The sequence below is a fragment of the Centrocercus urophasianus genome, unplaced genomic scaffold (genome assembly GCF_019232065.1).
Source record: "Centrocercus urophasianus isolate 14NV4802_14NV808 unplaced genomic scaffold, USGS_Curo_1.0 seq_41, whole genome shotgun sequence".
Taxonomy (NCBI): Eukaryota; Metazoa; Chordata; class Aves; order Galliformes; family Phasianidae; genus Centrocercus; species Centrocercus urophasianus.
Genome location: NW_024884989.1, coordinates 2,365,291 through 2,380,683, shown reverse-complemented (window position 1 = coordinate 2,380,683; position 15,393 = coordinate 2,365,291). Strand labels below are relative to the sequence as shown.

At 45.1% G+C, this 15,393-nt stretch overlaps 1 long non-coding RNA gene across 3 annotated transcripts in view; it reads left to right on the top strand.

Annotated features, from left to right (window-relative positions):
* Nucleotides 1-211: 211 nt before the first annotated feature.
* The window catches only part of LOC122168266, a 43,889-nt gene continuing 28,707 nt past the window's right edge, over nt 212-15,393 (top strand). Inside the window, exons 1-2 of one of the 3 annotated variants that reach the window (XR_006171222.1) lie at nt 212-338; nt 8,402-8,522. This is a non-coding gene — a long non-coding RNA (uncharacterized LOC122168266). Of the gene's footprint in view, nt 339-392; nt 420-1,131; nt 1,170-8,401; nt 8,523-15,393 lie in introns of those variants that run through there. The other 2 variants (XR_006171221.1, XR_006171223.1) reach the window with 2 other exon arrangements.

Genomic DNA, 15,393 nt, shown 5'->3' with positions numbered 1-15,393 from the left:
GCACTCACTGAAATGTATTATATACACTTCCAGGATGTAATTTGCTTGAGTGAAATTGTCGTTTTTATTCCTAACTAGCTGGCAACCACTGGGCTAAAGACAGCTCTTCAGAAAGTGACCTTGGAGACCACGCAGCATTACCAATGTTTAAATTGCACAGAAATGTTAGGACTGCATAACGAGCAGTTGGTTGTCAGGCTGAGCAAGCAAGCTGGGATGGAGGTGATGTTAAGAACTACTGCCTCTCTGCCTGGGCTGTTCAAAATGCTTTCCTCGATTCTCTCTTCCTCTGCTATCTTTCCCCTGGTGGCTTCCTGGAGATAAGTCTCAGCTCTTGGGTAAATATTGTTCAGAATAAATAAGGGAGATAGAGAAAAAATGTTTGTTTTGTACTTCAGTGGGGTGACGAAAGACTGCAGGTAGGCAGCAGCCTGGGCCGCTGTTCCTTGCTGTTTTTGTTCCGATTTCTTCTGAAATGAAATGTTGAGAAATGTGGCGGCAATGAAAGGTGTTTCTTTCTCTCACTGGTGGGTTTTCTGAGACCTGAGGGCTTTTAACCTCGTTCCCCAAAATATTGGTTGGGAACTTAAGGGGGCCTGTGGGGAAAAATGGATGTAACAACATTTTGTCTGCTCTGGAGGCATCTCCCCTACACAGACAGTGCAGCATCTGTGTCGTGCAATGCAATCCTACCTGGGATTGCATTTAGTTTGAACCATCAGCAATTAAATACCCGGGGAACTTCGGACACAAAACAGCATGGAAATGATGTTGCTAATTCTTCTTCTTTTTTTTTTCCTTTAAAAATGCCTATTATTTTAAAAGTTGTTAACAAATATTCTCTCTTGGAAGGATCTTCTTGGAAGTTACTCTCATTCTTGCCTTCTTGCTCATAGAATCCTAGAATGGCTTGGGTTGGACGGGGCCTCAAACGTTATCAGGTTCCAACACCCCTGCCACAGGCAGGGTTGCCAACCTTCAGATCAAGTACGAGGTCAGGTTACCCAGGTCTCCATGCAACCTGGCCTTGAACACCTCCAGGGAAGCGTTGTTTTGTTGTTATGGTTGTTGTTATTTCAGCCTGCCTTAAGCCCATATAAGCACTGCTGTGCTCTGCAAGCTGAGGAAGCTGCTGGAAGCAGTGCTGGGCACCACACTGTGCTATACAGGTGCTTTGCTTTTCTATTTTCCACCTCCTAGCAGGGAAAAGGCTAGCGAAGGGAAATCAATAGGGGTCAGCCCCTTCTGGCTTCTGCTGAGTGCTTTGTTGCAAGTGGCAGATTTCATTCATGTCTCAGTTAAATGCGCCTAATCCATGGACTGTGTGTCCCAGTGCTCTGCTCCTAAACTGCCCTCCAGCACTGCTGCCATGTACTGTGCTCTGATGCATCAGACCCACAATGTTTTCTCTTCCCCATATGTGCCCTGGCTGCGTGCAGGCTGTTTGTGGGGTTATCCAGGTGCACTGTGTTGGAGGAACAAGCTTCCAGCGCTCTCCCTCCTGTAGTTTATGGCTTTCACTCTTCTGGCAGGGAACAAAAGGATCTGACCTTCCTAGGGGCGAGCGGGGAAGTTACTAAATAACCAAGTCCTCCCCTCCCCAAAAGGCTGTAAATTGTGCTGAAATATTGGTTTCAAGATATGCCAGATGAGAAGCTGTTGCAGGCCACTGAGTGATTTTTAATTCGAGAAGAGCCAGAGGAAGTGCTCTACCCTGGAAAACTCCAAGGGTGAACAAACATTTACCTACTGCCTGTTTGCTGTCCAAGGATCTGGAATGGGATATTGCTGCTCCTGCAGATGCAGAGATGGATGCAGGTCTGCAGGATAGCAAGAGCCACAATGGTCTTCTCATTTTCCCGTGCAAGACTTCCATTAAACACTATAAAAGGCCCCACTTCTTTCAGATAAGACCCTTCCTAAAAGGCTCTCGCTTGCTGTTCTCCCTGTTATTTTTTCCATACTTGGACTTCATTATGCGAAGGACGTTTCTGAGCTGTGAAGGAAATGGTTCCAAGCCATGGTCTACTGCTGGGAAACAAAGAATTAAAAAGTATTTTCCATGGCTCCACTTGAATGCATCCAGCTCAGTGTTCAGTAGCTCCAGCTTTATAGGATGGATTGCTGAAGTCCCTCTCTGAGATCACCAGGCTGTGGGAAGGAGCTCCACCAGACTTGTGATTTCTCTCTCCCTAGCCAGTAAGGTATCAGTGTTACTTTTTGCACCCTAGGAGAGCGACCCTAATTAGGCTTATTAAAGTTAGTTCTCTATTAATTGTGTGACCGTGATCCTACAAACACCTCTGCATGTGTAGGAGTGCTATTTGTGTTAAGAATTCCCTGCTGGAGTGGTTGAATCCATGCTGAAAGCTGAGCGTGTGCATGGGGCTGGTGAGAGCAAAGTCTGCATTGGGACAGTTGCAGTGATTTGGTGTAAGAGAGAACTTTGTGAGCAGTGATGCTGCACTGTCTAGAGATGGAAATAACAACCAGTCATTTTCTCAAGTGAAAGCACAGTGTCAAGATGTTTGTGGTTGTTTTTTTTTTTTTTTTTTTTTTTCCTTTTGAGGAAAAGATGAGTTTTATTCACTTTTACACCTTGTTATTATGGCTGAACACCATTCGTTATCCTAAGAGCTCTTGAGCAAGCACGGGGGGGATCAGCTCATCTCCTAGATAACAGCAATAGTATGAGAGCTGATGGCCTTCAGTTGTGCCAGGAGAGGTTCAGGTTGGATGTTAGGAAAAAAATTATTCTCAGAAAGAGTGGTGATGCACTGACACAGGCTGCCCAGGGAGGGCTCAAAGCAGTGCCAAGCCTGCATGCATCTAGTAGACCTGTAAATAACACTGGCCTTGCACCCTCCAAATCTGATGCGCCATCTCGGCTCAAGATCAGTGTCCCCTGGGGACCAACAGTGTCTTGTCTCACAGCCTGCTCTCAGTGAGAGCATTTTTCTTCACGTGACCTCTGAGCCTTCTGCTTGCCAGATCCATGACACCGGGCTGTGATCTTCGGGTTCATTCCTTTGTCCTGTGATTAATTAGAGCCCTCAGGAAGGAGTTGTGCACCATGGACACAAGTGTGTGTTGCAGGTTCCACTCACTGCAGCAAGTCCCATTGAGGGTTTCCCAAGCTTCATTGCTGCCGTGAGTCACCGTGTATTTTCTCCTCTGGGCTAAGGTTCATTAATTCCGGAATTAAACTTATTGCTTCTTTAGATAGGAGCTGTGTCAGAGCATCCTCATGAGCTCCTTAGCAATTCTCCATGTTGGTGATTCTGATCTGTTCAAAAGCCTGGTTTTGAACTCGTTGGAGCTGATGGAAAGAGTTCTATTGACTTGTTGGGAAAAGCTTACTTTGAGCCCTTCATGAGGACGAAGGCACCATCTGAAGAATTCCTTAAAGAACTTCCTCTTTCTCGCTGCCTTCCCAGGAGCTGAAGAAGTGGCAGCCCGTCTGGGCAGCAGAGCCCATGGGTCAGGGAATGTCCCACCATGGAGCTGGATCTGACCAGTGGCTGCTATCGCAAGCGCAGCGCTGCTATTTGCAGCAGAGATCCCAAATGAGCTGGGAGCACTGGAATTTTTCCAGCGTGTAGCCCCTGTTGGCTGCCCTCCCATTTGGTCATGCTAAACGACGAGGTAAATAGGCCTTTCATGAAATCTAACACCCGCCCTACCTAATCCCCCTTGCCTTCAAACTGTGGGGCTAATCAGTTGTTTTGACATAACCGGGATCCAAATTCTATAAGGAACATGGCCAAGAAAAGTTCAAATCCAAGACCAAAATTAATGAGAACTTCAAAGAAATTCACCACCAAATGTTACTAATTTAGTACACCCTGTGTTTGAAACCAATGACCTAATTGAAACTATATTCTTTAAAAGCCATTATGTCCCAGCTCCTTAGTATTCAGGAGGTGGCTTCTGAGATCAGAGTAGGTTTATGTCACTTGGTAGGACAGAGTAGAGGCTTTCCACTCCCACCTCCCTAAAGCACGGATGAAATATCCTGCTGTTGACTGCGTTAGGTGATTGTGCTCTTAATGCACAATAAATAACAGGTTCTGAATCAGACAAACAATTTCCTTCTGCTCTCTAAGAAGTGAGTATAATATTACAAATCCTTTAAAGCCGGTTGAAGCAATGAAAGGTCTGATTAACTTTGCTGTAACGTTGCCAAAAAAACAGCACATTAAAAAAAAATGTACTTAGCATAAAAATGTACATTGTTGTACAGGGCTGCCAATGGTACATCTGTCTTCCCGGAATTTCATCAAGGTCTGCAACAAGTGCGTGTGCAGGAGCTGATCCTGCATTACTTGACTGTGGTTTTGGGTCAGCAAGGGAAGAAAATCAGGGTTTTAGGTCTGGAAGTTCTCCAGGTAAGCCAGAACTCATTGCTTCTGTACCTGGGTGTCAGATAGTGTGGAATCAGGGCTTCCCACTGGGGTAGGAAGGTAAAATCTGATCTTTGGTTCATCTCCCTGATCCTTTGTTTATCTTCTCCATCCCTCATTTCTAGGAAGTACTGGTAAGAAAAAAAGTTGATCTGTCAGACTGTAAATTCTTTTTAAATGAACTGAGCTCATTTAAGGTGATGAAGATTTTTTTTCTTGCTGTTGAGGAAATCAGTGTCTATGAGGCATCAACTCAAAAACACTTGATTTTTCTGGGCAAAATAACATCCCTAGAAGGATGTGTAAGGAAAATTTTGGTCCATACTTGAATAATTAACCATGAACTTAATGATTTGGGATGTATAGGAGCCCATTTCAGATGCTGAATTGTATCTGGGACACCACATTTCCAAACACAGCCATCTCCCACATAGTTCTAGCTCTGGTGCTACTGTGGAAAACAGATCATGGAAGAAATGCAGCTCTTTGATAGGGGCCCAGTGATCGGTCCTGCCTTCCTCTGAGGATTTTCCAGTAGTTTGGAAGCAGTTGTTAATTTCTAAAGGAGGTTACATGGTGTCTCAGACTGATAACTGATGTTCTGCTTCCCTAAGTCAGAGTGGATATCCCCCCTTCTGGCTGATGTAAATGCAAAGAGCAGTTATCAGTTCAAAAATAAATAAAGGAATGGTGAAAAGAAAAGAGGGCTTGACAGGACTGGGGCAATTTGGTTGCATTCAGCCTGTAAGAAAGATTCCTTGTTTTCACGCTGGTGAAATTTTGCCAATAACTGCTTGGTTAACATCAAGGAAGGTTTTTCTTGGGTCATATTCAGAAAAGTTTAAAAAAAAAAAAAAAGGTAAAATGAAAAAAGAAAACCCAATGGGCTCCTTTGTTGGGGAAGGAGCTGGCTCTGCCTGGTGCTGGGTGACCTTATGTAGGTTGGGTATTCAGCGCGGTGGCGAATCCTTAGGTGTGAGCTCAGTGAGCTGAGCTGCTCCATTTCCCATGGAGGTCATGGTAGTGTGTCCCAATGGAACCCAATTCATCTGTTGGGCAGCCACTGACTTGCTCCTAATGGCAGTTCTTCCCTGCTGCAGTGCAGGGAGCATCCCTATTAGTGTGCTTGAAGCACGCTGTAACTCTGCTGATGTGTTGAAGTGGGTCCTGGGGAGGGCTGGATATTTAAGTGATTTCTTCTTTGGGGCTTACAAGCCTTACGGGGTCTGTGCCACCTTCAGAGCTGGGCAGGGCTTGAAAAGCTTAAGTGCAGAGGAGACTGCATTTCCCAGAAAAGGGAAATTTGTATTTTATAAATCCCGCAGTACCCATTTTGCTCGCATCCATTTTATGATTGTAATTACTTAGATTACTTTTATTTTAGAAGAAGGAAAACGATAATGAAAGGGAAACTAAATAAAATAGTGCAGAGAAAGAAGGAAAACAGTTCCTATTCCAATTTTTAACCCTTCAGCAATAGGAAGAAGTGGATCTCTCAAGGTGGAGGAACACACCCAACTGCCACAGTTTCAATCTGCTCTTTTCTGCGCCGCATTCGTTCATTTCTGCCTTAGGAAAAGGCGAAGCTCCTGCGTCTTCCTTGTGCTTCAATGAGCTGTGGCTCTCTGGGGGCCTGCAACAAAATTGGGCATGTTGTATGTTACATATTATATGTGATACATAGTATGTATTGTGTGTTATATGTACATATATGTGCATGGCATTATGAAGTGCTCAACACATAACTGCGTATCTCACAGAACATAGCAGGTTTACGCTGCTGCTGGCCCTTTTGGCAGGGATGGGTTCCTGATGCACAGAACCACATTGTCAGTACTGATCAGAATGGAGCACTTTGTTAGTCTGCCCCATAACAAATATGTGCCCACGTTCCTTTTATGCCATTTAGATTTTTGATGTGACTATTTTTTTTCTATATATGAAATGGACTGAAACAAGTACCCAGATGCTATGACCCAACAGAGCTCCCTGATGGGCTCTTGTCTATGAGCAAGGGGTTTCTGCCTCAAGCCATTAATGTTATGTGCTTGAATTCATCATTCTGATGGTGTTGGGCTGAGGTCCTGCCCACATTTCAGCACAGTCCATCCCTAAGTTTTGGCAAGGTGAGGATGTTGGACTGGATGATCCTTCTGGGTTCCTTCCAACTCGGGATGTTCTATGGTAGCTCCTTCTCAGTGATTGTGGTGTATTTGTACAGTTACAGTGGATGAGTTGAGAAACATCCACTCATCTCTGGTGCCTGCACCTTGTTCCAGCGAGACAAAGAGATTGTAATCCTAAAATAAGATACATCTCAAAGCATGGGATTGTCACTGCTGGAGATGCTGCACTTTCGTAGACACTGCTCACTGTGTTCCCAGTTCCATTGCAATTCTGGAAGCTGCCATGTGTAAAACCCCCCAAAAATCATTCCTTCCAAGGATCTCCCATCAATCAATCTGCACCTTTGTGATGCCCGCACGTCAGAGCATCAGCATTGACTGCATTGGGTTTGTTGAATTTTATTGACCCTTTCTGGGTATTTCACCCCAAAAATGATGCCATGTCCATTCCTGGGTCCTTCGTGAGCCATAAGGAGCAGGTGCCACGCGCTCTACACCCACCCCAAATTGCATGGCAAGCTCCTAGGAAGGCAAGCAGGTGTACTGGGCTCTGAGCAGGGGCAATCAGGAAGGGAATTAAAATTATGATATGTTGCTATGGTAATCAAGTCCCAGGATTTGTCTAGGAGGAGAAGCGAGGTTGCAGCAAGTTGCTCATGAATTCCTCAGTAGGCTTTTCGATACTCTGTTTCCTTTAAATGAAATTGGAGAAAGACTTGCAGTTCATAGCGGGGATAAAAATTTTATGAACCTAAATCTAGGCAGTGTTTTAGTGTCAGTCAGCATTAACCCACAGCATGATCACATAAATAATTGAGATCTCAAATACCCCAGAGCTCTGGGTTGGAACCCTGGCAGCAATGAAGGATCTCTGGGCAGCACAGTACTTGGGAGCACACTGCCAATCAATGTGAGCATCCTGAAAGTGCACCACCCCTGCCCTGAGACCTGAAATATGGGAACAGAAGAATGAATGCAGTTAATAAAAAGTCATGGAAACGTAGCAGAGACCAAACACCTGTGAGAAACCCCAGAGGAAAGGATTGCAGAGCTCTGCTTGGTTGTGAGGATGGCAGCTGGTTTTAAAAATGGAGATTAAAAAAGAATAATCATTTTCTTTGGGTTCTTTTTGTCCAACCCATCTCTTAGTTCCCCTCCTACAACAAGATTAGACAGAGCTGATTGAAAATTAATTGAACATAATGATAAAATTATTGACATTTTGAGCAAGAATAACACTAAGAAAGGAATCTGGTCCCAAGCTGTCCCCAGTTGTGACTTCAATCGTTTCTGCTTTTCTCTTCCCATCCCTTCTCTACTGCCTTATTCTTCCTTTTTCAGAGGCAAATGGGGAAGCCAAAGGGGCAGAACAAACAGTGGGCTGCAGGGAAAAATGAGAGCCAGGGGAGGAGAAAGGGAATGAATCAAAGTAAGAGAAGTGATGGCTTTGAGGGCTTCCAAGGACCATTGTCAGGAAGAAAATAAAGAAGTTTTCTTGTGGCAGTGAGCTGTTCTATGTTGAAAAAGACGTGGGGATGAAAAATGCAGACTGGAGGGGAAGGAAGGCCATGAGGACACTTCTTTCTTCTGACAGACTGCTGTCTGGAAGGGGATGGAGGACGGGGATAAGAGCATCCACAGGTTGGAGGCTGCTCAGGGCTGTGTCTGAATAGCAGCCTTTGGAGGCCCTGCAGAGCTTGGTGATGGACCAGAGCTTCTAACAGGGCATGGGGCTTGGGGTGGAAATACTTAATTGTGGAATAAATCTTCATTTCACTTGGTACCTCCAGAACCACGGAGGTCAGAAGCACTGGGGTTGGTAGGAATAATTACAATTTTTATTACTTTTTTTTCTTTTTTTTTTTTTTTAAGCTGGGAACCTCGCCTGGATTTTTCTACCCTAAGGAAGACACAAAACCTCCTGAACCTCCAACCTTGGAGCCTTCCCCCTGCCCCAGCCCGGCTCACAACGCTGCTGCTGTATGCCCATGAGGTAAGCAACGCTGCTTGGCAGCTGGCTGCACACACCCAGGGAAAATAAACACACAGAATTACTGCTGGCTCCTTCTGCCTGGTGCTACACTTGGGCTGGCTCCACCGTGGCACGTGAATAAAGCACAAGGCTGGCTGCTGCCGGGTCGGTGGGTTGATTTCAGGTCTTTATTTTTTTGCAGGCTATGAGAAAGCAGGAGTTCTAAAGGAAAGAGGTTTTTTTCTCCCTTCTGAGCCAGGCTCATGTGATTTCTCACTCAGCTCAGGCAGCATTGGGCTGTGCGGTGCAGAGGGGCCAGGGCACTTAGAGCAGTTCTGCTCTCTGGTCAGAAATGGAGCATCACTATGGGCTGTCCCTGGTGGGAATGTGTTGTGTCAGATGTTGGCCTTCTGTAGATTTCCAAAGAGAAAAACTGGACTATTAAGTATCTATAAACATACATAGGTGGGATTGTTCAGTCTGGAGAAGAGGAGGATCAGAGAAAATCTTATTGCTCTCTACAGCTCCCTGATAGGAGGTGGTGCTGAGGTGAGGGTTGGCCTCTTCTCCCAGGTAACAGCAATAGGACGAGAGGTGAAGGCCTTGAATTGTGCCAGGGGAGGCTCAGGTTGGATATGAGGAAATGTTTGTTCTCAGAAAGAGCGGTGATGCAGTGGCACAGCTGCCCAGGGAGGTGTGCAGCCACCGTCCTTGGAGGTGTTCAAGAGCTGCCAATATACAGCACTGAGGGATGCGGTCAGTGGGGGTGGAGGGCGTGGGTCTGTGGTTGGATTGGATGATCTTAGAGGTCTTTTCCAACCTTAATGATTCTATGATTTTATGTAATAAAGAATAATTGAATTACTCTCATCAACACGTCTGTGTTTTACATATTTCTTGATAACTGCTTAGAAACATTTTCCACCTTCAGTGGAAATGGGAACAGTTGTCAGAATAGATCGTGATAATGCAAATTTGCAAAGAGCTGATCCTAAATAGAGATATCTTGAAGAAAGTTTCCATTTAAAAGCCTGCACCTCAGATGTTTGCTGATTCAAAGGCAGTGCTCACAAATCTCTGGTAGCACATTCAAGAACGGCTGTTAATATCTCCAGGGTTGGGGCTGACTCATGTCTCGTGCTGGAGTCCATGGTGCAGAATGTAAATAAAATAGTGAGAAATTAAACGTGAACAGGAACACAGTGTTATTTAAGAACAATTCTAAATTAGACAAAAGTTTCCCCAGAACTTTTAATGACCTTTGCTAACAAAGGCTCCCATTTAGGTGTGCTTTTTCTAATTCTTTTTTTTTTCTTTTTTTTCAAAAGAGTAAAAATAAACTACTGAAGCCCAAGAGGCTGCAATGTGCCACTTCAGCCAAATCAACTAAAAAAATCCAGCTTAAAAACAAACTGTATTTTACTGACATAATTAAAACTTCCAAAAGGAAACATGAACTTCTGCTTCTTCAGAAACAGCAAGGGGAGGGAAGACCCCCCACTTACTGAATGCTTACTTCTAGCAAAAGCTCTCTAAAACAAATTCTCATTTCCCACTGGAATCATCCAGTTCTCCTATCAGCTGAGAAACATTGTGTTTTGGCATTAAAAATGACTGCTAAAAGTTCTTAACCAGAAGCAGAAGGCCAGCTGGGTAAAGGGAAATCTTATGGGATGTGTGTTGCCTCCCACCTGCACCCGTTTCAGGTATCAGAAGGCATCTGAGCAGGGATGGTCAGTCCACCATGCCAGGCTTAATGAGGCAGATCATTGCAAAATGACACGTCTCTGTGAGGTGCTGACTATTATAGCATCCTCTGAGGTATTTGCTTTAGTCAGTGCTTGGATGGTCACATCAGGTCTCTTAGCTCTCTTCTGTGAATTAAAGTGGAATTCAGCATTAATGAAGGTCTAATTTTATGGTGTTATTGTTAAAAGGAAGTAATACAAGCCAGGGAATACTGGCAAGGAAATAAACTTTTGAGGTCCATGCCAGTAGTTAGCTCTCTGAACTAGCTCTGGTAAATGAGTAGATCAAACAGAACTTTGACTTGCAACTCAAAAAAAGCCACCACCCATTTTGCAGTCTTTCCATTAAGTTTTTCCCCCAATGTTTTTTAATTATGTCTGTTCTTCCCATTCCTCTAACTGGCTTCAGGGGAAGGACCACGATTCCTCCCAGTGCCATCTCTGCCAGCCAGACCTGGGAAGCACCAGAGACTTCAAAAGACCAAGGGTTGCTGGGACCCAGGTTCTGCTGCCTTTCTTGGCTGTGCTCAAGGGGATTCCTACATTTGGCAGCTAGATTTTGCAAAGGAGTAGTGAATCTTTTGGCTTTTGTTTGGCCAGGTAACTGGATTTCAAATTGGTGTAAGCCTTTATCAATGATTGACATCAATCCAGACCAGTGTAATCTTTATGGAGACCACTGGACTGTCCATGCATGTTTATGAGTTAAATCACTGCTGGTGCTTGTAGCCACAGTGCTTAGCTCAGATGTGCTGAGCACTGTGTGTTGGGATGTAGAATTAAGAAGCCAAGGCTACTTTTCCTAGAATCATAGAACAGTTAAGGTTGGAAAGAACCTTAAAGGCCATTTTGCTCCAACCCCCTGCCATGGGTAGGGTGTCAGCTGCCAGCTCAGGCTACCCAGGGCCCCATCCAACCTGACCTTGAACACCTGCAGGGATGGGGCACCCACACTTCCCTGGGCAGCAGTGCCAGGGCTCACTGCCCTCTGACTGTAAAGGTTATTTTGTGTTGCACTTATCTTAAGAACTTTAAGGGCAAAACAACTTCCCAACTTGTGATGGATGGCCTTATAGCTAAGCCTGGAATGCATCCTTTCCTGTTGTCCCTATGACATCCCATTGCTGCCCTGAGCAAACTCTGTGATGTGGGACAACTGTCAGCTGGCTCCAGAAAGGGATAGTGTGAGGGTGGCTACATCCATCCCTCCTACATGCTCTTTGGCCAGAAGCGAGAGGGTTTGAGCCAGTAACTAAAAATACAGCTCATAGCCTTGGATAAAGGCAGGTTTGTCAGCAGTAGCTTCTCTGCTGGAGTCCTTGCATCAATGCTAGCACAAAGTTGCGTGTGTTGTGGGGAAGGGTTGGTGCCCTGCTGTTTCTTTCTCTTTCTGCCAAGGTGCTTTTGTCTCACAAAGCCACAGCTGGCTGCAGCTGGAGCTGCCTGGGCTCTTCTCCCAGCCAGATCCCCGTCTCCCTGGGGGCACTTCCATAGGATAAAAAGGAAAAACTTCTCACAGCAGTCCCTGTGAACTCATCCTAGTGGATGGCTGAATGGCACAAGGCAGTAGGACACAGCCCACTGGAGGGGAGCCAGCTCAAGTGGACACACTGGGCAGCTGGTGGTGACTTACTGGGTCTGGCAGTGCTGTGTGGAGGCTGCCAGCACTAAAGCTGAGCTGTTGCGAGCAACCAGCTCTGATTCAGAATAGGTTTGGTCAATGTTCTTTACAAATCCTTCGCCCTGTGCTCATGTCTCTTCACTTTCCCTCTAAGACTGTCCTTGATGTAAGAGGAGCTGGCAAGGTGAATCCAGGCATTACATCATGGACATCCTGTTGCTTCAGACATTTGTGTGTGTTTGACTTGGCTAATGTTTCTTTCTCAAGATCGATGAGTGCCTGTTCTGTTTGCCTTTCTCTGAAGATAAAATAACCTCCCTCCTGGGATTGGATTCCAGGTCTGGGCTGCCCAGCTGTGACAAAGGACAGGTGTGGGGCTATGGACAAGACAGGGCTGCCTTACAGGAGATGCTTTGAGATGAGCACCTCCATGAATGTCCCTATTAACCAGGGCTGCTCTTATTCACACTGTACTGCAGGCATCTGGGGAAAAAATGTGAAAGGATGGAATTGGAAGACATCAGTCCCTGTGAAAAGCGTGGAGCAGAGAGCAACAGTGTGAGAAAGGGGGAAAAAAGATGAAATATTCCTCAAGTTGAGCTAAAGATGGTCACTTTGATGATGCAGAATGTGTCATTAACAATGTTTAGAAAGACTGTATTTCTAATCTTGGTTGTGCACTTGTTATTCTCAGCTCTCTTATTTCTCACTCTTGGTTGGGTCTGGTCCGCGGCACATTGGAAGGATCCTCCCGTGACCCCCACAGCTCTGCCCTGTCCCTGGAAGAGCTGAACACAAACAACCCTTGGGGCTGTGAAAACCAGCAGAGTTACAGCAAAAGACAACTGTGAGCTGGAGTGCCCCATCCATCAGTAATTCAAGCTCTCTTTAAACACTGGTAATGGCTCTGGATGGCTGCAGTAGCTGCAGTAACAGCCAGGGCTCAGTTGTTTACAGGAAAGACTGTGTCTAAGGAGAGGTGTTGGTTTCCAAAAGGAAGCTTAGGGGGCACAGCCAAGGTGGGTCATGGGCTGTAGGAGGGGTCAGTGGCTTGAGTGAACCATGAGCTCCGCTGATCACCTGGGGTTCAGTCATGGTTAAAATATTATTATAGGTCATTAACTGTGGTAATGCGAAGGGTCAGGGACGAATCCAGAGCCTGATCTGGGACCAACTGTCATGGTTTCATGGGATGAAACACTCGTTGTGCTCTAAAATTAAGCTTCATTACCTGCGTCAGAGCTGGCAGTCCTGCAACAAGGGACTGCACAAATCCCACCTGGAAAGCCACTGTGATAGAGCTGTGACTTATTTTTCTCATGCGCTGCCACTTATTTTATATATGCATCCGTATTTGCTGTGGAGTATCTAACACCAGCAGCTCTATGAAGACAAAGGTTTCAAAAAAACAAGAAACACCAGACCCCAAACCTACAAATTTCTGTGACCAGTTATGCTGGGGGGAGGCAGAGAAAGGAGAGAGAAACTGCAGACCTTAACCTGGGTTAACTAAACACACTCTTAAACTCTGCTTCAACATAAGACTTCTAACATTACCTGCTTGGCATGTCACAGCCACTGATGAGAGCCACCACACGGCGCAGTTAATCACAGAGCCAGCTGCCATAGGATACAGTGGGGCATAAAGCTTGTAAGAGAGCTCTTTTCTCTGACATCCAGAAAAATGAATAAAGGATGGAAAATCTCAGATGACAGGGCATGCACCAGCCACTAAATGGGGGTGAAGAAGCTATTTTGCAGAGTGGCTTATGCCATTTTTTTCCTATTTTTTTTCCCCTTCTGGCTGTCTGTGGAAGTGAAAAGAGTTGTAGGGAACTGAATCCTTCAGTCCTTTCAATTCTGTCCAATAAGTCTTTTTAATATACCTGTTTTTTTGGAGCATGTAGACCTAAACTAGGCATCTCACTGGCACAGGTTGCTCACAGAGGTTGTGTTGTCCTGCAGACAGCCAAGGTCAGGGAATGGGCTGTGAGCACTGATGGAGCTGTGGGTGTTGGACCAGATGATCTTTAAAGGCCCTTCTAACTCTGACAATTCTGTGATTCTATGATCTCCCTCCTATCCTAGTGCTGTGGTTGGCACAACTGATAGATTTTAGTCTCTTGCACCCTTTCCCATTTGCTTTTGTATTTTTCTCACCCCATTCCTTGGAGGGTGGATGCTTGAATGCAGCAATCCACTTCTGCTGACGGGTGCTGAGGAGCAGCCATACCAGCTTTCCTCTGAGAATTGTGTTCCTGGTGGTCAGGTCCAAACTTGAAATTTTGGAGATCCCTTTTTGGACCTACCTGAGGTCAAACTCCTGGCACTGCCCCTAGGACCTCTTCCAGAACTTGAAAACCCAGCACTAGTGACAGCCTGCAGAGATTCCTTACAGCTCCCCATCTGGGCATCACTGCAGAGGCCTGAATGAAACACCGGAGGACACAGGGTTATTTTTTGGACAGTTCCGTGGTTAAAGATGCTTGATAGAGACTTGAGAGTGTTCTTTCCTCAGCTCTGTGTCACTGACCTTCAGCAAACCATTTTATCTTTCCTTTTCCTATCTGTGGCAACGATAGAAATGTTCTTTCTTTCTCCCTTTGTCTGCCTTATCTATTTATATTTTAAGGTCTTTGGGGCAAGGACTGTCTCTTCACTGTACAAAGGCTGACAGACAAAGGCATTGACCTTATTTGGGATCTTTGAGTGTTAATGTGATAACAGCACCTGAACAGTGGACGTGTGTAAAATAGCAGTGCTGCCTATTTTGGGATGGAAAGCAAAGTGCTTTCCCTTCCTTGTAACAGCTTTTGGGATGCAACAATTAAGGCAGCAGAGGAAATCACATGGAAGTACGTGAAAACAGCAAGTTCTATGGAAAATTCTGAAACTTTGTTCAAAATGGAGGTTATCTTTCTTTTCTTCCCATTTCCTTTGTTTTTTTTCCTTCCCATTCTTTTTTTTTTTTACCTGAAACAATAACAGCAACACCTGAGAAAGGGAAGACCTGGCATATAATGCATTGCTAAAGCTTGGGATGCAAAGGGCACAGACAGCAGCTGTGCCACGCTTTGGGAGGAATCTGATCATGGCTCCTTTGCTGAAGCCCATGCAGCTGAGTGTGAGGCTGGCAGTTATCTGAGCATAGTGAAGATGTCCGGATTATCTTCAGCCATATAAATATGGTTTAGTGCCTTTTTTTTTTTTTCCCCACTACAAGAGGTTTCTCTTCTGTTTCAATGCAGAAAGTACTTTCAAACTGGAAAGTGTTACCCTTCTGCTGGAGGAGATGCCCTCTAATCTCTGCAGGTAATCTTCTTCACACAAGCAGAGGGAAGAAGAGTGGAGTATTAATAAGCTTTTTGCTAAGAAGTGGTTAAAATTTCCTCCTTCCTCTCCTGCATCTCCATTTAACAGTGTTTTATCTCTTTTCGATGCAGAGATTCAAACAAAAAAAACCAAAAATATTATTAATGGTAAACTCAACAGGAAAACTGCTTTCTCTCCTGAGCCGTAAATG